We start from the raw sequence: 26,627 nt of genomic DNA on the forward strand, positions 1-26,627 counted from the left end.
GGGCAGGGATCCTTGCCATGCCATGGTCTCATGGTCCACGTCTGAAGCTCGGTTGAGTGACTGTCCATGCTGGACTGCTCAGCCTTGTCTCGCTGGAGTCCCTGTCCGGGGGATGTCTTGCTCTCCTTCCAAGCAGCTCATCGTGCTTGTCCCCTTTCTAAGAGATTGACAAAGACTTTTGGCTATGTATTTTAGCCTGGGCCATCAGGAAAATTCAATCACTTGGGCAACCACTATTTTACAGGGCAGGATACCAAGTTTATTGTCATGTGGGAGCTTTTACTGGAGTAGAGTGGAATTTGTCTTCTCCACGCAGATGGTTCAATTTGTATTCAGGTTTCAAATGACTGCAGGGCCAATACAAGTAGATTTCAGCGCAGAATTTCAAGTGGGATTTCAAGCAGGTTGCAGCTCACAGGACAAAACAGGGGAAGAGGTGAATTTTGTGCAGTATGGACTGCATATGGTTGGAGAAGAGGCAGGACAGCCAGAGCTGTTTCTGTTCTTGTTTCTCCTGCCTCCCTTTACCTTCATCCTTCCTAACAAATTTCACAATCATAGGCTGAGGGATAATTTTGCGCACGCGTGTTTCTTGTTAAGCAAATCTTTAAAAGCAGCTGTTGGATGTTTATTTAGTGTTTGTTTCAAATCACTCCCTTCTGCCCCATGCCAGTGCTACACAGCCCCTTCTCTTCCTCTGGTTTTATTCCATCTCTAGTCTACCACTCTGTAAGGTGTCATGCCTGTCTTTCCCCCCGTCCCTCTCTATCGTTCCTCAGGGCTGTATCCTCTTCCTCTGAACTTATCTCTGTTATTCTCCTTTGTTCTCCCTGCTCCTGTCTCCCACACTCCTGGTATTCATTCCAGTGCCATCTTCGCTCACATTTTCCACCCTCCATCCAAAAATGACACATTTATGAATCAACACAAAACGTGTTCCAGCTACTCTTCCAAAAAACATTGCCATGCACAGGAAGTGTCTTCTCCAGCCACTCTCCCCGAGTGCTGAGAGTCTCCTGCTGATACTTGTTTATGCATATCATATTTGTCTAGGCAACAGCTATGTGTTTTGTGCCTCAGACTCTGCAGTAAAATGCAAAGGTACAATTATCAGGAACACATTTTTCCTACTACTAGTCATTTATTGTTTCCTACTAGTTGGCAGCTTGTTCCTGGGGCACCATTATTTTGCATAAAAATGTTTTTTTTAAAAAACAAACATAGTGTGGGATTCACTGGAACTGCATTTTGCAGACTGTAGGCCTACATAACATTGCAGTCTTATTACTCTTGCCTATTAATCCTAGTGTTTCTTCCACTTCTGTTTCCTATGCTGATTGCTCTGTTTTGTTTCAGCTTTTCAGGGCAAAATTTCAGGTTTTTTCTCTAAGCTCAGGTGGCTCTAGTCCTCATGAGGACTTTGGGTATTAAAGTGGATGATCTCAAGAGCAGGTCCTGGGGGGCAGAGCAAGAGGCATGTACTTAATGGTACATCTGTTGCCTGTGTTGAGCACACACTTTCCTACCATCAAAATCTCTCCTGCTTCCTTCTGTGCTTACAGCTAATAAAGGAGCATGGGCAAACTCCTGTCTGCCCAACACTCTGCGTGAGCTATGCTTTCTTTCCGCTACAAGCATTTATCTCAGAGTAAGTATGCACCTCTTCATGTCGGTTCAACTACAACATCAAACTGGAGTAGTAAGAGCTAAAATCAGCTTTATCCATGAATTCCTTGGGAGCTCTTAAGGGTTAACATCAAACTTTTACTACATTTTAATGTAGGAGGGTTTTTAATGTGGTTGTTTTGCATGAATAAAACTAGAGGAACAGCACAGAAAATATTCTGAACTATGACTAAGAACCAGTGATCAGCAGGATAATCTCCATCTGTTTTGCAAAATCAATTCTTGCTGCAGTTGGCCAATAGAAGTATTTCCAAATGAAATGGAAGCATCAAACAAACGCATCTGTGAGTTAGAACCTCTCAGTAGCTGGTTCATATGTGCAACAAATAATGATCAGAAAGGACATCTGTTACTGCTTTCAACAGGCAACAAGCCTAGATTTGCAAGCACCTTGTTTTGACATTAGCTGGTGTATGAGGAGACTAATTTTTCTGTGAAAGATTATTCGAGTACCTAGAGATGGTGGAAAAATTTGGAATAGTCACAAAGGTAAAGCACTAGTTAGTTTAAATAATACAGCGAATATATGCAAATTGTATGTTTCTCGTTGCCCACTTATTACTCTACTCCAGTTTTATGATGCCCATTCCTGGAGGGCAGCAGATTTTCAAAAGGAGATGATAGGTGATTCCAGACCTGATCCAGTGAAGTAGGTATAAATATGCAGTTGCTGTGCAAGCTCAAACCCATGATTTGATAGGCAAGCCCTGAGAAGGGAGCTAACACTGGTAGCACCTAAAACTTGATGATCATCTTTTTAGACAGAAAATTCCCCCTGTGCCTGTAATTCTTTCTGCCGAAATGCATAGCCACTCGGGTGTGGGCCCAGACCCTAAATTCCACGAAAGTCCCTTGTGATCCAGATTAAACAGCTCCTGCATCCTGTGGGACCCCAGCACAATCTTCTGCTGGGCCTGGAGGACCTGTTCTGCGGAGGCGGGGAGGGATGAGGGAGCCCGCATCGAGGAGCGGCTTTACAGCTGTAGCTTTGGGACAGAAATTCTGGCTCTGGTGTCCGCTGTTGGGATTACTTCTGATTTACCTAATTGTTGCTCGATATAAAATGCACACAGTTCCCAAGCACACGTGATTTGTTAGATGCAGTAGCGGCTGTGAATCTCCCCACACTGGTAATGAGTTTGCATCGGGAGCTGAGGAAATAGCCCCTGTATCTGCAAACGGGGAGACAAACCCTGCAGGAGGTTGTAAGACCTTTTCTATCAGTTGTGTGAAATGGCTGGTGATGGGCTGATGCTAGCTGGAAAGACATTAAAATATGGGACTTCTTATAGCTGCAGGCTAGACAAAAATCTCCATCTCTACAGTACGAGCACTAACTTGTGAATGCACTTGATGGATAAACCGTTGCTCTCCAGCGTGACTGCTCCAGAAAGACCGTACCAAAAGTGTCTCTGTGCTTGTCCAAGGACAACCGGGACACCTGAGGTCCTGCTGCTGCTATCCCTCTTCAATGACACAAACCCTTTGTTAAAATTTGTATCCCATGTCTGATTGCATGTATTCTTACAGTAGCATTCTCTTTTCCTTTTCTCTTATTGCTCTGATTAACAGGACTACTGAAACCATACTTTGCCTGCCTGTGCATGCTGCTGGTAACCAGTTCCTGCTAAGTCTGTCCACTACATTTCTCAGTGTTTCTTCAAATCTTGAACCGTGTTTGCCACAGCACATGCAGCTCCATGTGCTGAATGTCAGAGGTTTGGTGTGACCTGGTGAGGGGAACGAGGGGGGAACCAGGGCCATGGCGGGGCTGGGGACCGGCATCCTATGGCCCTGGGCTGAGATTGAGCCGGTGGTGGGGAGGCTGAGCAGGGACATCGGGGCTTATTAGCACCCTCGGGGCCCTGACAGCAAGCACATTGCTAAGCCACTGTGATAGTGGAAAAATAGAGGTGTGAAATAATGTATTAAAAGCCCCACCCCAAAATAACCAAACAAAAAAACCCCACCCCCAAAAATAACCCACAAAATTTTGAACTGAAAGAGTCAGAAGTGTAAGTGCTGATGTATTAGACTTTTCCCAGCTTTGGCAGTTCTCTGGGTACCTAGTGATGTACATGGGGGGAAAAAATCTAGTGTACCTGCCACAGCATTGAAAAAATGACATTTAAGGAAGAAAATACGGGCTTGCCTTTTAATTTTACTGCAATACAGAGGACAAGAAAGAGCTTATTAGAGGTCCAGAAAGGAGTAAGAACAGAGATTTTGCTATCAAAATTATGGCATTCTTCTAAAGGGACAGCTAATCCTCATGAGAGGTGCTGTCAGGATCAGGAAAATCAGCAGTGCATTAGGTGATGAGGCAATAGGTGCTCCTAAAGTATCTAAGAGGAATGCCTGCCTTGCGTTGTCCACCTTATTTTTTTCTGAAGGAAGTCACTTCCCAGCCTCTTAGGTCCTGACTTGGTGTTTCTTTGCAGCAAGAGGGTGCCGGGTGCTGATGGATCTGTCGCTCTGGGAGCGGACTGTCAGCTCTGGGCTGCATCCCGCAGCCGTTATTCCAGCACAGAGCCGACATTGCAGCCTGCTTTGCTTCAGTACCTGAGCTACCTTACTGAGGACAGGCCTGATTGCTGCTGCAGTGGAACACACAGAGAAGAAAGAGGTAACAATATGCAACTTCTAATTTTGTGATGTTCCATGTTGCATGGGTCCATTTTATCTGTGATGTGCCTGGTTGTGTCTCTCCCTGCCCCAGCAACCCCAGTGGCTGTGGATCATCTGCTTGTGCTTGAGGTGCAAAGCTTGTATTTCATTTCACATTGCTTCAGGTATATGGGATTTGTATAATGATGGCTCCTGCAGTGCTTCATCAGCTGAAAGGCATTAATATGCTTGTTAGGGACAAAGGGCCCCATATCGCAACGAGGGAGTGGAAAGAGGTCAATAGTAAGTGCAGAAAGTACAGAATCACCAACAAAAAGTTGAGAGATGGGAACAGATGAGCTAATGTAGAGATTAAAAAAAAAAAGGATGGTCAGTGCTTCTTAGGATCTTTACTGATAGCACTTCCAGGAAAACTATCTTTTCTTTTGCTGGTGATGTATGGTCTTGCACTGTGCTCTCTAATTTTACTCTTCCGATACAAATTTGTGTTGAGGCCCCATGTTCACAGCTACGTGCAGACCGTGGTAGAGACTTGCTGGGGGAAGGTCCAAGTGGATGCTGAAAGAATTGGTAACTGGCAAGGGCCTTTCTGTTGCTGGTTGAAATGATAGCCCAGGAAAAGACTAATTCCTAACTTTCAAGCTGTTATACAGTCTACACTGATCATAATTAGTTCCATAAAGCTGAACTGACTCGTGCATGTTCCTGGGATCCAGGGCTTAACAGGCAAGTACCCACATCAGACTGCTGCAGCTATGCTCCAAGGGGAATTGGTATGCTTGCAGAGAAGTTAAGGGTAACTATGCCTGTGAGAGTGAGCTCGAACTTCAATACATATGGCTGAGCGCACACATGTATATATTCTGAAAACATCTGCTTAGCTGGTACATAGAACCAGCTGCACTAAACTACAGGGATGTCTCTCTCGCTTTGGCTTTCTTCTCCAAGCTCCTGAAGCTGTGCTTTGAACAGAGGGACCCAGGAATGAGGCCCTTACCCAGCAAGCTTGACCATTAACTATTCTCAAAACATATTCCATCAAAACCTGCGAGATCAGACCCAGAAAGCATGACCCCTCTAGAGGATGTGTTGCTTATTTTCCCTCAGTTTGTCCTCTTCATTGCAAAATAGTTTGGTGGTGAATTGCTGAGATGAAATATGTAAGAACAGACTTTATATCTCTTCTGCCTGAGTAGTTTCAACTAGACACCTCTCACTCTCTTGGGAGCTGCCTGATTTACTAACTGGTGGTTGCTGGGAAAGGGACCCCCGACCTGTCCTGTTGTGGGAAAGGCTTCAGAGTCCCTTGGGCTAAGGAGGAGAAGCAGGAGGAAATATTAATGCAACGGGGAACAGCACAGGGAGTTTGGGGGTTCTGGTCCATTTATGTGTAAAATATACTAACAGTCCTGAAAAAAAGGTGGTTGACTGCTTCACTCTTGTGGAGTATATTTAAAGCTAGCTCTTAATAGATGAGAATTCCACTTTCTGGCACCTAAGTGTATTTAAGAAATCTGGCCCCAAATGCTGCCATTTCCTTCCTAAAAGTGGTCTCCCTGGACCTTCTGCTGAAATGAAATATTCTGACTGTGATAAGGGAAGACAGGAGGAAAACCTCTGCGTTCCCTGTGCAAAGAATGACCTTACTCCTTGTACTTACCTCTTAGCTTCCACCATGAGCTTTACATTCTCTAAAAGCCATAAACTCGCATGCCTGCAGGAGCAGCAGATCCCTGTGCCCTGTCTGGTCCTGAGCTGGAGTGCGTGGCAGCGTGTTCCTCCATGAAGCTTTATTGGGATGTCCTCTGGGCTGCAGGCTTGAGCTGCTTCTCGGGTTTCCTGGATATTTAACTGGACTGGGAATTGAGCTTATTTCTTGCTCGTGAGTTTTACTACTAAAGGCTATAAAATAAGTCTTCACTGAAGTGGAGCCAAATGTTTTGCAGCTTGTATAACCCCCATGAGTTTAGATGTTGCAAGTCTGATAATTTCAAGTTCATTACTTACTGTCCTTGCACTGGAGAGCACATAGCCCTCTTAGTAGTTTTTAAGCTTGAGCATATTGCATAATAAGAGTGGCAATGGCAGTAAAACTTATAAATCATGACATAAAAAAGTGGCAAATATTCTTATTCTGAACATTTGCCTAGGATTAGTTTATATTGATTTATGTTCTACATCAGTTGTATTTCACTTTTGCCAGCGTCGAGAGATTGTGTGTGAAGAGAAGAATCTGCCATGTAGTACAAAATCAAATGTCAAGAGACAAAGGAATAGAGCCTGAATTATTTTGTACAATCACCTGATGAAGTCATGCTGTGTTAAAAAAGTTTCCTTCCCTATCAATTTTTAAGTACTTTAGCAGCCAAGAATCAAATGGGGTTTCCCAAGCAGAGCTGTAGCACTACCATTTTCTCCTGCTAAACTGTCCCCAGTTCCAGGACAGTTGCTGGCATCTCCGGGCACCTTTCTGGAGGTGGCATGGTTTTTTGCAGGCAGATGTGGGATTGCTGCAATGGGAAAGCCATTGACTTGCAAGTGCCACTCCCCAAAATTATTGTGAATGATCTTATACGGCTCCATCCTGGAAAGCGCAGACCATCCATGAAACCTGGGTCTGAATCCTACTTCTGAAGCAGGAAAAGTAGGGATCAGGTGTTGTGAAGACATGTACCTGCCTCTTTCACAACCCAAGTGACATAAATAGCCAGTCTTCTGAATGCTCCCAGTAAAATTTACTTTCTCCATTAAAGACATTATAGAGGCTTTCACGTGCCAAAGCATCTGCTGCTCAGTTCAAACCTCTGTACCTTTCCTTCTTTTTATAGATATTCGACATGATCTTTTCTTCTTGCTGTTGTTGAGGACAGTGAGAAGAGCAACTCTACCAGTCTTGTCTGACTTGTCCCATTCATTCATATCTGTTAGTACTAGGGTCATAACATAAATAAATGGTAGCACTCCACAAGCTGCAATAAACATATTACCCGAGCAGAAACTAGAACAGTGGGGTGGACCATTACTGAAGATAAATTATCAAGCTCCACTGGTGAGTGCTAAGGCTTCTGAATCACAAGGGTATTTTCTCAGTGAGGATTAGAAAAGTAAAATTAAAGTCTTTCCAAAGTCTAACCAAATTTGTAACTTTTGTTATAAAGAATATAATTCTAAAGATTTTTTGTCTAAATTAACTTTTTAGAATTTATGGCAGGAACAGTCCCCAAACCAGCTCTTCAGCATCTTGATTTCCTCAGGTCTAGAATTTCTGTGTGCTGGAACTGTGAATTTAAAATTGGATTCAACTTTTGGCCAATAGGCTCCAAGTAGTTGTGGTTAAAGTGTGACTGGCTACAAAATAAATACATATTAAATGTGGGCTAAGAAGGAAGAGTGAAAACATGTTTTCATTGAAGCCTTCATTCAAAACATAATCTCAGTGTTGCTGCTGCTGCTGATCTCCTGCCTACAGATGAAAACCTTGAGCAAAGCGGTGCTTAAAACTTGAGTCAGCCCACCCACCAGGGAACGGAGGCTGAAGCTGGAGTCCTGCTAAGCCTGAAATAGGGATGCGCTGGGATACAGATACATGCTGTAATTCATGTTAGCACAGCTCATCAGATGCTAATTCAACCGTTTGGTACTGCTGATCGCATCACTCTGGGATAGTGGTTTTGCAGTGTGGTCACCCCCATTTGAACCGGATTAACTTCAGCTGGCTGACTTGAGGTAATTGTTTAAGTGAAAAATGAAAAAAAGGTTCATGCTTTTCAGGTAAGATAAGATTTATTCTTCTGGAAGAGAAAACCAGGTAAGTTATGCTTGTGCGTGGATGTGTCCTTCAAGCAAGAAATAGGTCTACAATCTCTCACTGAAATGCAGCAACAATACACCGTGTAGTTATCACACGATTACAGTCATAAAAAGGAGGTGGAGGAAAGAGCTTGAACGAATGTGGCAGTGATGGACTGGGGGTGGAAATAAATGCTGCTTGCAGACCTGCTGCACACCCATGCGAAGCCTATTCAACACAGAAGAGACACAAAATAAAACTGAGGTATCTCAGGTCTTGTCTAAAAAAAATCAAGTCTAACAAACAAGATAACAACATCCCACCAAATTAACCCCTCAGGAACTATAAAAAAATACAGCTTTAGTATCATAACAAATGCATCAATATCCCTGAAAAGTAAACCAGAAAAACAGCCATAATAGCTGCAGGAGTCCTTCAAAATTGTGCCCCTCCAGCTGTGCTGCGCTCCTGCGGTGAGCTGCAAGGCGTGGGGGGATTGCCTTTGGGCAGGTTTGAAAGGTTTCAGGTCTGACATGGCTGCTGATGGGGCTGCTGCCTTCTCCCTCTGTGGCCCTCTCCTTGGGAGAGGGAATGGCAGCGGCCGCGGTGGCATGGGCCAGGGCTGCTTCATGGAGATGCTTCTGGGGAGCATCGGACTAAAACCGCCCGGTCCCTTTGGCAGGGAAAGCAAACCTGGCCAGGAGGGCTCTGAATGATGTGTCTCTCTCCAGGCAGGTGCTCTCTGCTTTTTTTTCTCTTACTAGTGCGTCATTTCTGAGCAAGACCCTCAGTGAAGCTTTAGTCTGATTAAGGAAGACTTAAACATTAAGGCAGCAAAAGTGCCTCTATTAATTTTAGAGAGCTGTGCCCGGCAGGTGCTCTCTGAAATGTGGGTTTGTCCTGTTCAATGGGACTGGCCCTTCGTGGTCTTTGAAGACTCTGTTCTTTAAATTGTTCATATAATAATGTCATTGGCTACAGTGATGCATCTTGCTTTGCTTTCTTTGTTTCTGTATTATTATCTCCCTAACTGATTTTCATGAAAGAAAATCACTCTGTTTTACATGAGGTGTGTTGTGCCATCCTAAAGTAGGTAAATCTGTAATTGTGGGATACCAGAAAGCGGTTCATATAACTTTTCAAAAGAAAAAAAAAAAGCACCTTTTGAAATGCTGCTTAGACATGACCAGCTGAGGCTGGCAGTGGCTTTAACTGTATGCTCGATCCAACCCATGGTGAAAAATAGAGGCCTTTTGGAGGTCATTGCAAAGTAATGCTCCTGTTGTAGTGGGGAAATAGACCCTTGACTAATGTGGCATTTCTTTGTACATTTAAGTCACAAAAAGCTCCCCTTCCTGAAAGGTTGCTCAAGAGAAGTCAAAATATTGTTCCTCTTTCCTGTAAATAAATGCTGTAGCTTTTGACAGCCTTCACGGATCTAACTTTAAATTTATTCTTTGTATACACAGTTTATCAAAAGGGGTTAGAAACATCATTTTAGAACAATGTTTTGCTGCTCTCTGAAAACACAATGTGTAAATAATATTTCCTCAAGCATTTAATTTATACTTTGGCTTCTGAATCCAGACTTCTGAAACCCATCTCTGGGTTTTTAATATACATTCATCTGACTGACCTAAATTACCTTTTCTTGTGGAGGCTTTCTTTGTCTGAGACTACAGAAACTTGTGATGAATGCAAGAAGAGTTTCTTGGCTCCAGTGCATGGTTCGGTGTCGTACAGCCCGGGAAATCAAGGCCATGTCTCTTCTCCAGGACCGTGCTCCTTGACTAATAGGGGAGGGATTGCTGCTCTTTAGGTTGCTCGAGCTTGACCATGTACTAAAGGTCTACATTAAATATTCCTCTGGCTCTTAAAATTGTAAAAGATGTACTGCTTGCTGCATGCCACAATATGGCACAGTGCTCAATGCATTTGACATTGGAAAAACTAGTAAACTAAGCTGACTCATGAGCAATTTTTGTATTAATCACACCTCTCTGTGAATTTGCTTGTGTTTGTTCCTTTTTGCTGCCTAAATGTTAAAATACATTTATGCGTTTCCTTCCCAGAAGCAGTATATTATCTCGACTCTTTTATATAATGCAATCTGAGCTAAAATTATCCTTGTGCTTCAGCAGCAGGGTAAGAGTGGGGTCCAGCTGGAAACCCCTCGAGCCTGGAGGCAGTCTGAGGGATGGGTCTTGGAAAACAGCAGTGTGCGATGCATACAGTTTCCATGAAGGAAACACTGACTGCTTTTGACAGGACATACTACTTCCCATATTTCATATCAAGGGACATATACAGATTTTTTTTTTCCAAATTAACCTAGTGGGAGTTGATTTCTTTTCTGCTTTTATTTTCTACAGTAATCTAGCAGATGTTAATGTCTTCATGATGCATCTCAGGCACTAGAGATGACAAGGATAGTTCAGGACTGGATTTTCATATTGTCTACAGTACAGCAGGCACTGTCCCAAACGTACCCATGTCTGGGTGCACAGGTAGTGCTGAGCCCGCTCTGGACCAGTACGTGCCTGACGGCATCATGAACGCTGCTGGTATAGCTGTGCCCTTGCTGTGTCCCCCCTAGGCAATGAGGCGGCTAGAAATGGCAGGGCAAATGGGGATTTCCATCATGAAACTCAAGTTTCTAAAGGGGGAAAAAGATTTAAAAATGAAGGGCAGATATTCAAGGCGCTTCCAGTGTCCGACAGTGTATCTCAAGGCAGCTTCTTGCAAACCTCTCTTCCTTTCTCTGTGTCCTTCAGTTTCATGGTAGGATTTCTTTTGGTTATGTTTATTTTTTGTGGTGTTGACTCACTCCCTGGGTAATAACAGCTTGTAGTCTTGTGGCTCTGTGGGACAGGGTTTTAGCTGCCCCTTGCAGGCATTTGCTTTTATTTACTTTGTCAGAAGCACATTTGGTGTCAACTGTAACAGGCCCTTATTTCAGGGAGGTGTGGCACTGATGTTACATAAATCTGACTTTTTTCCTCACCTCCTATGTTTGTAAGTATGTCTGCTTTTACCTTAATTTTATGTTAAATGAATGAAAAAGAGGCTTGATCTATTAAAATGAGATCTATCAAAACAGTACCAAATAATGTAAAAACTCCCTATGACACCTGGGGCTCTGCTGCCATGACACAGCTGAGTACATGATGATATTAAGACCCCCAGAACTTTTTTTCCTCCTTGGAAAAAAAAATCCATTTTGTTTTTTTCCCTGGATTGTGCTTACCTGCCTGTACCGGGTGGCAGACCGCTCTTGTATTCTTTCTTTCTCCGGCTCCCACGCTCCACGAAGCATTGCCCCACGTCTGCTCCGAGTGGGGCCGGAGAGGCAAAGAGGAGATCCCTCTCCTCCTTAGGACTAATCCTGCTCTAATTTAGTCCCTCTAGACTGAAATCTTTGGGCCCGTGTTGGCTTTGGTTCATCAATGAGATGCTGTTGATGTTGCAGCTGTCAGCAGAACAGCAGCAGCTTGGATTTATAAGGGGTAAAGATAATATTTTTGTTTGATAAAATGTCTCAGACTGGACTTGCCAAATAAGTCATGCCTCAGATAATCCAGTCCAGAACGAAAATTTTTTATTTAGGCACCTCGACAGGGAGAGGAGATGAGTTTGAGGCTGCAGGAAAGGGTGGTGGACCGGGGGCTCGCATGGCTCCGTCCCCATCCCTGTCCCTCCGCTCCTGGGGTGCGGAGCCGAGGCTGTGCTGCGCAGAAACGTATTGTCCACCTGCCTGACTGAATTCAACTTGTGCTATAACTTCAAAATTTTTTTCCCTGGCTGCTTGCAAGAATGGGATCAAACTTTGGGGTTTTATTTGTTTTTTTTTTAGTACAGGAAGAAATAAAAACCCACCTGCTGTATTTCTCCCATAAACTTGCCACCTTCCAGTAGTAACCGACTGGTAAAACTCTGATCATTTTCGTGTTTGATTGTTCTTGTGTGCTTATATTGTCACCATTCCATTGAAACAAATGGAAATAAGAGTAAATAAGTGGTGAAGCATTTAAAAAAAAAAACCAAACAATGAAGTTATAAAGTCAATGCAGTAAGCTGTATCTGTCACTGTTTTGATGAAGAAGCAAGCTGGCTGTCATTGAGATGTGATGCTGGAGAGCAGCCATGCGTAGGTACTTCTGTGGTTCGCTGGGTCTCAGAAGAACATGCGGTGAGTTACTTCTACGGCTTCGAATACGTCTGTAGCCTGCGCTGTTCCAGCTCGCCTCCCCAGGCAGCCGGGGCTGAAATCAATAACTCCTGCTGCTATCTCACATTTATTGCGACTTCTTAACTGGCAGGGGATTTTGTCTGGTTGTTTTGTTTTGATCACCTGGTGTCGATGTTCCTGGATGTTTTGATGTTCCATTAATATTGACAACCTTTTTTCCCTTTGCTTTTTCCCTGTTGCCTACTTGTGAGGTTACATTGGCTTTTCAGCATCTGCGTCTTCCCATCTGGCTCGCTGATCCTTGGGCAGCACAGCTGTCAGCAGAGCAAACAGGTATTTGGGGCTTCAGTCCTTGCGATGGTCAATTTTTCAGTCAGCCGAGCTCAGCCTTCATCCTGTGCAATTACTCCGGTTTTTAAACACCCCGTCTATTTTCTTAATGAGAAATTAATTTCATCCTCTTTAAGTCACCTTTTCCTTTTTCTGCTGGTTAAGAAAGTGCGGGAATTGCAGGCTCCCTGGCGTGAGCAGTGAGAATCAGGTGTGTGTTACAGCACTGCTTGGGGACCAAGGCGTTTTAACAGTGTAAAGCAGTATTTTTTTTGGCCTGCAGGATCTTTGCTACTGTGATGGAGTGAGAAGAAATGACTGCGGTGAAGATGACGCATTTGCTTGATGGTGAGAGCATCTAATATAGAGACAAAATATCAAAAGCTGGGTCCATTTGGAGTAAATAGATGCTGGTAAAATAGCATCTTTAACCTCTTAAATACAATATTTCAAAGGCATGGAAGTGCATACTCTTAATACCCCTTGGAAACCGTATCTGAAGTTTGACACACTTTGGGTGGGAGGGGGGAAATCTTCCAAGTGCATTGAAAGCCAACACTTTTTACCAGTATTGGTCTGAAGTCAGGGCTGGCCGGCTTTCTTGGGATTTGGTTTTCCTTCTCTTAAAAGAAAAAATGTAGCAGCTCAAGAGGCAGTTGGCCAGCTCAAATGACAGCTGTCTTCATTTATATCCGGACTGTTTTTATCTCAGACCAAATAAACTGCTATAAAGGCTATCACATTGAGTTTTGGAAACTCTCCCGAGCGGCTCTGCGCCCACTGATGGGACGAGGGTCTTGGCTGGGTCGCACGTTCCCCTCTGCCTGGTACGCGCCGCGGGTGGCAACACCAGTGTCACCTTTGGGGTACAACTGTAATGTTTGTGTGAATCCATCTGCTTCTGCTGATCTAGTGTTTGTCGTATGGCACTGTAATTCAATTGTTTTGTATTAAGTTCTTCTGCTATCTAATGTTATTTTTAATACGATGTCAATATTTTAGAAGTCAGAAAACATCTGCTTTCACTAGCTGCTCTTTGAAGTTCCCCATGTAGTAGTAGCACTTGTAATAGATTTGGGGGCGTTTTCCCGTGAAGCCCTGTTATTAGCCTGCGCTGGCCACGCGTGTATCCAGGGCAGTATTCTCAAAAGCACCGAACACAGCTGAGCCTTTATGGCCATTTAGGTCTTTCTGAAAGTCTCACTGCACATGTGAATGTGCAAGAAAAAAAACGCAGCTGCAGCATCTTCCCCATAAAGCCTCCTCGCTGCCACTTTTTCCAAGCGAGCTGGTTTACCTGTGGAGTAAAATCCCTGCTGATGCAGAAAGGCCTGGAGGGTCTCCAGTCTGAATCCAATTAGAGAGGAATTGCGAAGCACTCTCACCCAGCAGGTTAATGCGCTTCTCTTATTTCTGAATTACGTGCAAAATGTACTTCATTATAGGTCCTCTTTTGCTTACTTTCCAACATTATTAACTTCTTTCTAAATCTTTCTTTCATTTGTTGATATATTACACATAAAATGCAGAATAGCTCTTGGGCAACTCCTTAATGTCAGCAAGCCTTGAATGCATGAAACCTTGTTATCCAAGTTTTGGGTAATCTGAAATTCATTTGTCTCCCCTGAATCCAAAATTCATATAGAAATTAAATGTAATCCCAAGCACTAGTTATCTGAATCCTTCAGACATCCCTCAAGACGTACAACTAATCAGGATCACTAGTATGCAGCATTTAAGCATCCTAATGTTATTCAGGCAGGAAAAATACCATTTAATAATAGAAACTGTAGCATGGTAAGTCATCTGGATCCTTTTAGCAGGGTTTAATGTTCTCATTTTCTTCTTCTTAGCATTTGCCATTAGGATCAGTGGAAAGGATTTGACTTCTGCACTTATGGATACCCCTCTTTGGCAACGAGTGGCAAAATCAAATCTGTAGGTTTAAAAATCTGTTCTACAATTAAATTTTCAGAAGGACCTACCGATTTTGACGAGGATTTTGTTTTTTAGAAGCTGATGGCAATATGTATTAGTAGGCACACATTATTCAAAGCTTAGCTTTGTTGAATGACAGTTCATTTCACAGTTTACTGAAATTTCATGTACATCTGTTAAGCGCCAAGGAGGCAAAAGTGGAAGAGGAGGACAGCACTTGCAGAGCTGCAGAGCACAGAGTAAACTGTAAGCTTACCATGAACACAGGGAGAAAAATATTTACAAAAAGAGAATATACTTCAGTAGCACTGTGTTATCGATAGACGTTGTTGAACCCTACCACCCAAACCAACCTGTGCAGACAATGTCCTTTCCCCCAGACGTCCCTGCTGGGGCTCTGGGACGTGCAGGCACTGCTGCCCGGGCAGCTGAGCCCAGCCCAGCCAGCCCTGTCACTTCAGAATTTCTTGGGGCTTCCTCTGGCTCCCATTGCAATCAATAAGAGTCAAGGTCTGGCAGCGCGGTGACTGCAGCCCACTGGATTTGGGTGAACTGCCCAAAGGAAAAGCATGCTGAAGCATTCCTCATATTGATTCATCCTCCTGGAACGTGCTTTCCATATCAACGCTTTCACGTGGCAGCGGCATGTGCCGGGTTCTGAAAATATGAAGGAAGATGACCTGAGGCATGTTTGCATCCTCCTGCTTGGCGAGGGTGCGGCAGGCTCCGAGCTCAGCTCTCCCGGTCCGCTGTTTTCTCTGTTTGCTATGGGGCTGGACATCTCCTCCTGACCTTGGTCCTTTCAGGACTGACATTTTATCCGGGTCTTGCTCTTGGGTCCGTGAGAGCAGATCACAATGCAGATTGGTTTTGTCACCCGGCTTATCCTCTCCAGCTTATCTTAATCTTTAAAATGAACTTTTGAAGTGAAGTAAGATAAGTCTTGGCTGACTCCCATCAGTTTTCAGTAAAATGCCCCAAGACTGCCTGCGCCCCTGGCAGTGGGTGCTGAGGCAGTGGGTGCTGGCACCCTGTGCTGTGCCCGGGTGGCTGGGGAAGGATGTTGGTGCAAGGTATCTCTCCTGGCCCTGGCAAGGGGGGATTACAGCCCAGCCTCCTGAAGGGCAATACTGGAACTTCCGATATTTTCCAAACTGGGAAACGGCACTGTAGATGCCATTTGATGGAGGGAGCTGTGAGGGGGTTGGGTTGGGTCAGCGCATTATTCAAAGGTTTTCTGGAGGTGGGGGGTTGTTTTGGGGGTTTTGTTTGTTTGTTGACTTTTGGGGGGTTTTACTTGTTTATAAAATCTCTCAAAAGAAAGCGAACTTGTTCCATATAGCTACATGTGTACGGTATGTTGCCTTCAGTCAGGTGGGTATTAACTGGAGTCTAAACTACAAGTGCCATTTCTGACTTTGTAGTTGACATCTTGTATGACACTGAAACCTGACTCTCACAGATGCCTTCACGTGAACACTCTTTTTACTTTATAATGTCTTTTGCTAGTGCCACTTCATGTAAGCGGATAAGGAGAGACACCTACTACTCTGATCTTTCACCCTACAGACCAAGCGTTGGGAGCTTTCCTGGGGGGATGCTCCTGAGCGGCCCAGGAGGGCCGCTTCCCACCTTCGCATGGCTATGGGCTGTTTCCTACTCACTTCAGTGGTGAATGTGTCTTTCCTTTTATTTGGCAGTGTATTGCTATTTCCATGCCTCTGTGGTGACAAAGTTCTGTCTTTTGGTTTCTTTGTTTGTTTGTTTTGGTTTAGTATTCTCAGCTCGAGTCGCATTAACATAATTTTCCAATCTTTTCTACCAGACTTGCAGTCTGTGACAGACTTGTGTATTAGCAACTTATTTGGACGGATGGTACAGATGCAAAATTTAAGTGTGTTATTGTCCTAGACCAAGTGACTTGTGGATATATTTTGGCTTCTCTTTCTACCATCTACTTCTTTCACTTCTCTAACTCGTTTTTGTTAAGGGAATATACTGCTACTTTGTGCTTTGCTAGAATCGCTGTGTTTTTATTAGAGGCATCGGAAAGCCATCAGTGTGTCGTATTTTCTCCCATCATGCCTGAATACTTTAACTCCTGAGCCTTAGTAATTCATCTAGACACGTGCATCCCGTATGCTGCCAAGCATAGCACACATTGCGCGGTGGCAAAGTATTCTCTTCAGCACATCATTTAATCCAATTTTTATTCTGTATGTTTGAAATGCAGTGATATAAAGCAAAGAGCTGAATATTGGAATAACTTACAGGCATTCAAGTACAAGTGCGTGTGGGTAAGCTGAGGCACTTATCAATCTGTATTTTGCTGTCGTTTCTGTAATGATAATACTTAAATGGGCTGATTATACATTCTGAAATGCAATTGTGGGAATGTACCATTTCCTGCAGGACACTGAGCGAGGGACTTGACCTGTTTAAATCTCAGAAGGAAATAAAGAAAATCCGCACTATAGCGTGTCGTCCCCTCACACTGAGGGACACGCGGACTTGCAAAAATTGCCTCTGACTTCAGCTGTTCCTATAAGGCTTCGCAGCACCAGGACACCTCGGGCTGTCACACAGGAGCAGGCTTTCCACACCACATCTGATCTCCACCGTTTTCCTGCTGCAGGGAGCTCTGCGGAGCCAAACCTCTCTTCCCAGAGATGTTCCCAAAGGTGGCTGGGTTCTGTACAGGCTCTCCTCCATCTGCTGCCAGCTGGGTCACGGGTAAATTCTGATGATTTCCACAGCTTGCGTTTTAGATTAGATTTGAGATGTAATTCTTTGGCCATGACATTCATACGACGATGTTAAATGCAATAACTCTGTCACAGGAGGCAAGAGGTGTAAATCTGTTTCCCCAGGCAAAACAAAGATCCGTCCTGACCACAGAGAGTTGGCGTTGGTGGGGTCGGAGGGACCCGCATCTTTGTCCGCCGCCTCCTCCCTTTTTGTGAACGATACCAATGCATAGTCTGCATCTTATGTTGATTTGGTTTTGACTGAAAACCACTAAAGGGAAAGAAAATGGAAGTTTGTGAGGTTGTTTTGGGGAAGAAAAAAAAAAACAGAGGAAAAATTGATTCATAGTGAAGCTGATATTACATTATTATTTTTTGAGCTCCTGAACAGAAAATTCATGCGTTTGCGTAATTCTTTTTAGCTACAATTGCGACAGAAGCACGGGAAGATGGCGAAGCTTCAACATTTACATGTCGTATGGCCTGTGTTAAATTTTTGTCATCGTTCTAAGGGAAAATCATACAGCTTCTCAGCGCTTACCAGAAAATCTGTATGGAGAATAGGAAAGATGTAAGTGAACATTTGTGTGGTGGAGACAACTTAATCACGTATGGGGTGGAGACTCTATTTATGGATGGCATGAGGGAGAATTTTGAAATCACATGTGTGTTAACAGATGGTTAAACCTGACACCAAATGTTAATTTCTTAGTGCAGAAAGCACCAAGAACAATTTAAAAATCATGTTTTCATGAAATAATGAAAAAACCCCCCCTTAATTCTGGATTATAAATTACCTAATTGAAAAGAAATTGTCTATTTTAAAAGACTGACTTTCAGGAGCTCCACAGAAGCTAATGTTAGGTTGATTCCCAAGGGCTGCCTCTGCCGCAAGCGTTAATGCCATTGCCAAGCGTGGCACCAGCCAGGAGCCACCTTAGTGTTTGAAATGGCTTTGTCCTTCAGGGCTCGGAAAGCAGTAGAGGTTTGTGAAGCAGCTGAGATGTGCTTTACCTGGTGGGACCTCAGCAGGTGGGAGCGGGGATAGCCCCGTCGCTGTGCTGCAGGGCTTGGGGCTGGCACATTTGCCATCGTCAGCCACCGCTGCCGTCATCCAGGCTCAGCCCAAGAGGAGGATGGCTTGGAAAGACTCTGCTTTAGGTGACTTTGGGCCTGCTCATGTCCCCAAGGGAAGACCTTTCCCCACCACTGGCTCTCATAGCAGTTCCAGAAGACCTGAAGGCTGCTGGGCACCTGCATGGTTTGGGTGCTTTTGGAGGAGGCGTGCGCAAGTATAATTATTTAATGCAATATAGCTATTGCCAAAGTGCTTAGAGATACGCGTCCAGGTCAGGACTTTCCCGTTGCAGGTAAATGTGGAAGCAGTCCCCTAAAGCCTGCTGTGTCTGAGGGCCCGCTCCAGCGGCTCGTGCTTCGGAGCAGAACTTCCCACGTGGATGTGCCACCGGTGAGAGCTGGTGCAGGTGTGGGACTGGGGCAGGAAACCTCTGGCGACGGCTTTGGAAATGATTGAATGTCGCTGCCTGCGTTTGCGTTGCAACAGGAAGCATCACTCCGCTCTGCACCTAAGCAGCATTTAAAATACCACAATTACAATTTTTAAGTGGGCTTTTTTTCTGCACTGGAAGTATAGATTAAAGACCTACTGCATAATTTTCATGGTACATTGTAGCTTTTCCTTCTTTCAAAACGCAGAACAAAACTGCTTTAAAAACAGCAAACACCAGCTGAAGGTTCGCATGGTTACACAACCTAATTATAAACATTCAGCGAGTTCCAAAAGCACAGCGGAGTAAATAAATGTATCACACAGCTGAAGAATGCATCCCTTATTGTCAGTTTTGAAAGTAATTAAAAGCAAAGTATCCATTCGAGTCTGCGATTTAGCAGAAGTTTAAATTTTATTTTATAAATTGGAATGTAGTTGAGGATAACCCCCTATGCAAACAATAGCAATGAATATTCAGATTTCTGGAGTTAGAAAATAAGCAATTCCTGTTGAAAAGATAAACAAAATGATTTCTTTTTATTCATCTTCAAAAATGAAAGGCTACATGGATTAAAGAAATAGCATCTGTTGTTCTGCTGTCACAGTTTATTATATGGGGGACTGAGATGGGGACTGGGCTGTGAGCTGCTGCTCCTTAAAGCACAGAGAGCGTATGGATCTATTAATTCATTAGTAAAAGTGCAGTGTAGCATCTCCCTGCTCTCTTGTTTGGTTTGAGCAACTAAAGTCCATTTTACTGCTGAATTATGTTTGATGCTGGAGGAGGCATTCTTGAAATAAACAATATTATCCACAAGAGACTGATAAGGGATGATAAAATCCATTTTATTTATGGTATTTTCAGCTATCTTGTCAGTATAATGTATTGCATCACTGGAACATACTGGATTTATTTTAACCTTGCTCTAAGAAGTAGATTTGCCGTATACCTGTCCACTGAGCCGCTGTTTTTGTGTGCTGATTCCTGACGCTGTGATTTATGTTTAGTTTTCTGGGTCACAATAGCTGTGGCAAAATATCACACATTATGCCTCTCCTGGAAGTATAACTATGAAGACAACATCACTTATTTCAGCACTAACATGTGCATTTATTTTATGTTGCTTCAGGAAGGGCAGAGCATACTTAACCCTTGTCTACTTAAAGGCCAGTTCTTGCAGCAGCCGGCGCGGCGGCGTGCCTCGGAGCCCAGCGCCCTGTCGAGGCTGGCTCCTTCAGCTTCTGCTCTGCTCAGGACTTTGTTTGGCGCTCGCAAAGAAACTAGTTTAGACTAGGAATGGCTCGTAATCAAGATCCGCTAGATCCCCTTTTTAATTAAGAAATGCTAATGGAATGGTGTTTCCTAGGCAAAAGGCTACCAAAGCTGGTTTCTGGTGGTGGTGTTTTGTGGGTTTTTTGTGGTTTTTTTTTCCCCCCATCCTGACCGGCCAGGTGTGTGGGCTCTTTCTGGTGTCACTTCTGGAGCGCGTTCGTGGGAGACCGTGCATCTGTCTGCCACGGACCTTCGCCCGCTCAGTGCCGCCTGGATGTCGGCACTGTGACGTGATGGTCGTGGTGATGGAGGTGATGGTGCAGCGCTGGCTCTGAGGAGAGACCGGCTGTGCGTTCCTCTGCTCTGAAGGAATTTCATCCCAAAATGATGCCCAGGGAGAATGGAACAAAAATGACCACCGACATGGGAGGTCAGTGCTGGTTTTACTGGTGACTTTTTTCTGGGTTTTACTTTCTGGTTTTCTGTTCAGTCATGCTGTGTGCTTCTCGGACGCAGTGTTGGCATGGCAGCAAACCAGCCTAAATCTGCCTTTTAATGGCAAAGAAATAATAAATATTGCGTAAAGGGATGACTACTTACCAAAGAAACCCAAAACCCACCCACCTCCAGACTTTGAGTTCAACACAGGTCCATTTATACCGAGCTCACGAATAGAACATGTTATTTAGTTAAAATGAAGTCTCCTATCAAGACATCTCCTCACCTGCTCTCTGGACAGTCTGCACAAATGCCTTGTTCCTGACTTTTTCTATTTGTTTTCATAGTTAATGTTTCTTTTAATGAGTGGATTTTAATTGTTGCCTTTCAAGGTTTAGAAGAAATCTGCAGAGATAAAATCTGAAAGGCTGAGAAATTAAAAGCCTTATCAGAAGGGAAGTACCTCAAAGTGGAGATGCAAATACCAGGCTATGATTTTTTAAAAAAACTATTTCTCTGTCATTTTATAGACCATTCTAGTTTAAACCTTTTAGCATGTCAATGTAAACTGAACCAGCTCAGAATAAGAATAGTTTGCAGGTGTTTTATTTAGTTACTGTGTAGTAATTTAATATTGACATTAAAGGATATTCAGGATGTATCTAATATTTGCGGACGTTTTTGTCTTTTGCCCCTAGTGTAAAGCTCTGATTTCTCAGTTCCTTAGCTCTTAAATTCTTATCTTTGAGAAAATTTTGTTTATTTAAAAGCTTGTTCAGAAACACCTGCAACTTTTGCCAGAGCGCACCTGATGTGCTTATTGACTCAAACAAATGATTTATATCTAAATATATTTAATGAGATATCTGTCAAGTCGGCTATAGCCAGAGTGCAGTAGGACTGAAAACACAATATATTCAGTGGTTGAACTGCCTACAAAGACCCTGAACAATCGACCTCCTTTGTGTTCCCACTATACCCAGTATACCATTGCCATGGTCTTCTCAGATGACTCTGATGTGTGACCGTGATGTAACCGGTACCGGATCCTGCCCCTGTTTTCCAAAACTTAAATCCAAACCCTTCCTCCCTCCTTATCCACAGAGTTGATTTACACTGAGCTCCGCCAGCCCCCGAGGAAGCCTGGGGCTCGGGAGGTGTGTGCTGGCCGCCGTCTCTGGAAGCCCTGCGATGAAATGCCATTTCACGTGGGAAGTTGGTTGGCAGCCGATGGCTGCAAGGTCAGATCCTCAGCCCGCCCAAATCCACATGGATCCGATGAAATCAAAATAGTCACACAGATTCAGGCCAGATGGAGATCTGACCCCTAGCTTGGTGTTTTTTTCCTCTGCTATTTGCCTCTGTAAAGCCTGTTCTTATTTAAAAATAGAAAAGGAAAAGATTTTTGTGAGATGCGATTTGGTGTGTGCTGGGTTTGCCCTAGGAGGTAATGCTGTTCAAACGCTGTGAGGAATAAAGGCGAAGATTGTGTTTATTTTAATTGCTCAGGTGGACTGAGACTTCATCCTTAACTGCCTCTCCAGACCGGCACGCTGCGCTGTGAACCAGCGTGGTGTGAGCCTAAGCAGCGGCGGTGGCTCTTCCACCGCTTAATGCAACTGTGACAAATGGCAGCGTGCTTCTGGGAATGCGCTCGCAGCGCTAGGAAATCCTGCCCGTCTCAACACGTGCCAGAATATTTGCTTGCTGCCTGCTATTCCAGCGTGTGCATGCAGAAACTAAATGGCAAACCGAATTTCCAAAGTAGTTTGCTTGTTTTCTGTAATTATTAACAACAGGCCGATGAGTTTTTGGGCTTACTTTCCTGATTTCTGCTGTGCATTTCGTTCTTTATCTAGGCTATTCAGTTTTAGTTTTCTTACACATTGAACTGCTTAGGGAAAGAACTAATCAGTTTTCCTTTTTCTTGTTGAGTCTTTGCAAGTCTCTGAAGGATTATGCAGTGTGTATTTTATTACTGCACAACAGTGCTCATATCCTGAGTTATACTGAGGTTGCCCTGTGGAGTGTTATTGTAACGCTTAGGATTATTTTCCATCTCACAAACTATTTATCTCACTATATTGACTTAATTTTAAACACATTTCTCATTAAGAGGACGTCTTACGGCTTTTGTGCTTTCTCTTATTTTGCAGAGGTTTTTTTAACCAGTTATTAGAAGATAAGTGAAGTATGCACGTTTTGCACGCACGTGGGCACGCTGACGCTGTAGGCTGTTTATTTGCGCGACTGCAGTTGATGGGAAGCCGGCACATTTTTTAAGGGATTTCTGCTAGAGGTGAGTGAAAACATCAGGGTCTTAAGGGTCACTGATTGCTTGGGACTGGCGGAGTGATCGTCACCAAACCAGCTCTGCTCTTCTCCTCTCCCATCGCGGAGGCCATTGCTTTGGTTTGGAGGAAGGGGATCACGTTTTCTCAACACAAAAATCTGATGATATTGAAGGAGATGGCTAGAAAGAAGGTGACAATAGTAAGCTGTATTGTTCCAGAAGGCGTACCTACTGCATTGGTGCAGCGTGCTTGATCTGCTGCTCCATCCCCACCTCCCAGATGGAGCTATTTTCTTCACCTTGTTGGAGAAATAGTAGAAGAATAACTAGAATTAGGGATTTCTACACAAATAAGTTTGCATCTACATCCAAGCATTTAAAGGGAATGCATCTGTCTTGGATTTTACGTGAATATACAAGAAAGCTGGTGAGCTCAGAAAATCCAGTCAAGCAAACAGCAATGCTAACAATCAAACCCCCAGATTTTTTATGCCCATGTTTTTGCTTACCGATGATCTGTTAAAAACGACCTTTCTTGTAATGATCTAATTTTCAACCTTAGCGTACTCCCTATGATACTCCTTGAAGAGCCTCGCAAAACATTTGCTGCGAAGTTATGGACGATTCTTCTCAAAATCAAGGCATTTCCAGGCAAATGCAGAGACTCTGATTCACTAAATGTAAGAAGAAAGTAAGGTGTTTTTTTTTTACCTGGAGTAAACAAGCATATGCTCGAATGTTTGACTCGATCACGATGTGACTGATTGCTGCTGACTTTACAGCATTGTTTAGGTAAGACAAGACACTGGTTTTCTTTTCCATGAAATAATGAATAAAACAGTAAGCTAGCAGCTCAGTGAGCACTGACTTGAAATTTCCTGCTTTTTGTGTCATAATGTTAATACTTTTAGAGATTCGATTTTTCTATTAAATTTCTTCCCAGCGATAGGGTTAGCAGGTTAGCGTTTGAATGCTAGCTCTGTTCCAGAGCTGCACTGGAGGTGGGCAGCGTTTTTTATGATAGTTGATATACAAATAAGTGCAGTAACACTGCTGTTTTTTGTTTTTACATTCACTTTGTTTTATTGTAATTGAAATTATGCCTTAGGCATAGAATTATCATCTTTTTTTGTTTAAGCAGTAGAATTCCCAACATATTTCATCTATGGATTTTATTACTTTTCATACGTCTTTCATTGTTTGCTTAAATACCGCAAAGTACAGTTAAATGTGGCACAGAATTGTTAAAACACTTGTTGAATTGCCTGACGTCTTAATCTAAAAATGCACTAAAAGCACGAGACTTCATAAGTTAAGAAGAGACAAGGATCTAAACAAGGATATTGGGTCCACGTGCTGAAGTTTATATCTACACGAGAATCTTAACTTACGAGTAAAGAACAAATTGCAGATCCTTTATGTTTAAAGAATAGCATGATTTGTATCACACATCTGCATGTGGCAAAAGGTCATTTTTGTAGTTTTGGTGAAGATGTAGAGCAGCTTGAGTAATCAGGAGCATCATCAGCGTCTGGGGAATCAGGAAGAGAAATGAGATCAAGTAGATAAAACAATGGAATGGAGAAGAAGTGGGAAAAGACCCGCTCCCCAACCAGTTCTGGGTATGGGTTTGTGAGGGCACAGAGTACTAAACATGTAACCTTGGGCAGCAGAACTACATTTGGGGTATTTTTGATATCTTTTGGCTTGGAAATGTGAAAATTGAGAGGTTACATTTCTGCCTGGCTTTTTTTTTTTTTAAATTTGGAGCCTGTCCTTACATCTATGCGTTTAATTTGGATTTTAATACTAATACAAATAGCTGTTTTTTTCCTGTATTGCTGCAGTAATTATTATTTCACAGTCATGTGAACAATCAGTAGCTCAAACTTTAACTTTCAAATCCAGTTTCCAAACTTTGTATAATTTACTCTGCTTATTCCAGTTTCTCAGAAATGGGATATCTTCTTTAAATGCTCAGGGCCCAAAGCTTTATTTAATTGTGTCAAAGCCCCTAATAGCTGTCACAAATTAAGACTCCAGGTTCCTAGGTCTTGGGAGAAACCCAAGAAACCCTCCCTGTCCTCTGTCGCTCTGTCCCGACAGTGCAGCCCAGCACAGTCTCTGCCTCTCGCCGAGCGCTCCTACGTGGGTTTTTGTGTTTACTAAGTTATTTTATAAAGCCCCTACGCTTTTTGTCAGTAAGTTCTGCTGGTAACACAGTGTTTTGGGATGGTGATCATGGAGGAGGGAAAAGGCAGTGCTGCTGTTAGTGTTTGGCCTAATGATACCTAGTCACGTTGTTAACTTATTTATTTGCCCTAGCAGGGTCAATATTTATGCTTGGAGAGTGCCCAGGATGCTGGAAACGGTAACGTGTGACCTTTTCACGGGAGTTTTCTGATGGAAATGACCCCCCGGAGCCCCCCAAGGCTGTTAATGCAAAACTAAACAGGACCGCCCTCCTGAACCGAATACAGATCCCATTTTTTTAATTAAGTGTTTTTGCCATCTTTTTTAAAAGGTCTTGACATCGTAGGGCCTTCTCTTAATTGCGTGGGAAGCTTGCTGGCAAACTCTCACGGGAAGGTGTTGTCAGTATGATTCCTGAACGCTGCTTTTCACGCTCCTGCCCGGTCGCACGTTCTGTAGCGCGGGGCTCTGGTCCCCAGCAGCCGGGCGGAGGCAGCGGGATGCTCAGACCCAGGCTCCGCTGCTGACCCTCCGGATTTGCTGGAGAAGTGTCCAGAAGCCGCCTAACCCTGAGAGCAGGACAGTTTTCATAAATTAAATGTACCAGCTCAGGCTTTAAATACACAAGATCCCTGAGCTTGCTGTGAAATTGCATAAGCAAATGCAATAATTATCTTAAAGTGCCCACCTCAAACCGTGCTGTAGCACAGATCTTTTGAAGCAAATCTGTATTTCATTTTACAAATATATATGAATGTTTTGAGTTCGCTCCTTCTACAAAAGATGCATGCAAGTTGACAGAAATTATTCACCATTTGGGACTTTTGAAGATCAGACAAACTATTTAATTTTCTAAATGTAGATTCAAAGTCTGACTTCTAGGAGTTTAAGTTCTGAATATTACATTATTTCTTTATTTTACAATTGCATGCGGGGACAGCACCAAACTGCTGGTAAAAGCCTTCAGGCCTTTGTGTGGAGAAAACCCGCACTTGGCTCCAGGTTCTCTTGGAGAAACTAAAACGTCTGAGGTTTCTGCAAGAATCCCTGTATATACACACACCTATTTCTATCTAAGCTTCCATAACTGATTGAACTAAGTTCTGATCTGCAGAAAAAAATCCTCCCAAGCCTGACTCAGCTCAGTCTCATACTTCAGCAGGTGATGAAGCTCAGGCTGTCAGCAGAGGTCAAAGTCAATTGCAGTGGGTGGCCTCAACAGGTACGTTGATACAGGAGGTATTTTTTAGCAGAATACCTCTTACAGCTAAGAAACCTTTGTGCGTTCTCAGGTGACATTAACTTTTTATTCTCTGATATTTGGAAAGCAGCAGAAACTCCTTTTTCAGAGAAAGAGAAGCACTTCTGCCGTGCGCGTGCATGGCAATGAGGATGGATCACGCTTTCTCCGAGAGCATCCTTGTCATTGTGGCGCGAGCTCGTGGACTCTGCAGGCTGCATGGTTGCTCTGAACGGGTAATGAGATCTTCGTGTCTTCTGCAGGAGGCAGCTGTTTCTCACAACTGTCTACCTTCAGGGCATCTTCTGCAATGCTCCCGCTCCCAATTATTCTTTCCCTCAAAATCTATGGGTATCAATAACTTAGTGGCTT

The 26,627-nt window shown here is 43.5% G+C and overlaps 1 long non-coding RNA gene across 8 annotated transcripts in view; it reads left to right on the plus strand.

The window, feature by feature from the left end:
• Positions 1-26,239, plus strand: part of LOC127018057 (uncharacterized) — a 30,983-nt gene extending 4,744 nt beyond the window's left edge. For 2 of the 8 annotated variants that reach the window (XR_007766694.1, XR_007766688.1), the window contains exons 2-8: positions 3,259-3,404; positions 4,128-4,312; positions 12,907-12,971; positions 22,686-22,828; positions 23,385-23,614; positions 25,151-25,193; positions 26,175-26,239. This is a non-coding gene — a long non-coding RNA (uncharacterized LOC127018057). Of the gene's footprint in view, positions 1-3,258; positions 3,420-4,127; positions 4,313-12,906; positions 12,972-14,476; positions 15,749-17,196; positions 17,295-17,730; positions 17,880-18,678; positions 19,626-22,685; positions 22,829-23,384; positions 23,615-25,150; positions 25,194-26,174 lie in introns of those variants that run through there. The other 6 variants (XR_007766695.1, XR_007766690.1, XR_007766693.1 and 3 more) reach the window with 5 other exon arrangements.
• Positions 26,240-26,627: the final 388 nt, after the last annotated feature.

Source organism: Gymnogyps californianus, chromosome 6 (assembly GCF_018139145.2).
Source record: "Gymnogyps californianus isolate 813 chromosome 6, ASM1813914v2, whole genome shotgun sequence".
In the NCBI taxonomy this organism is placed as follows: Eukaryota; Metazoa; Chordata; class Aves; order Accipitriformes; family Cathartidae; genus Gymnogyps; species Gymnogyps californianus.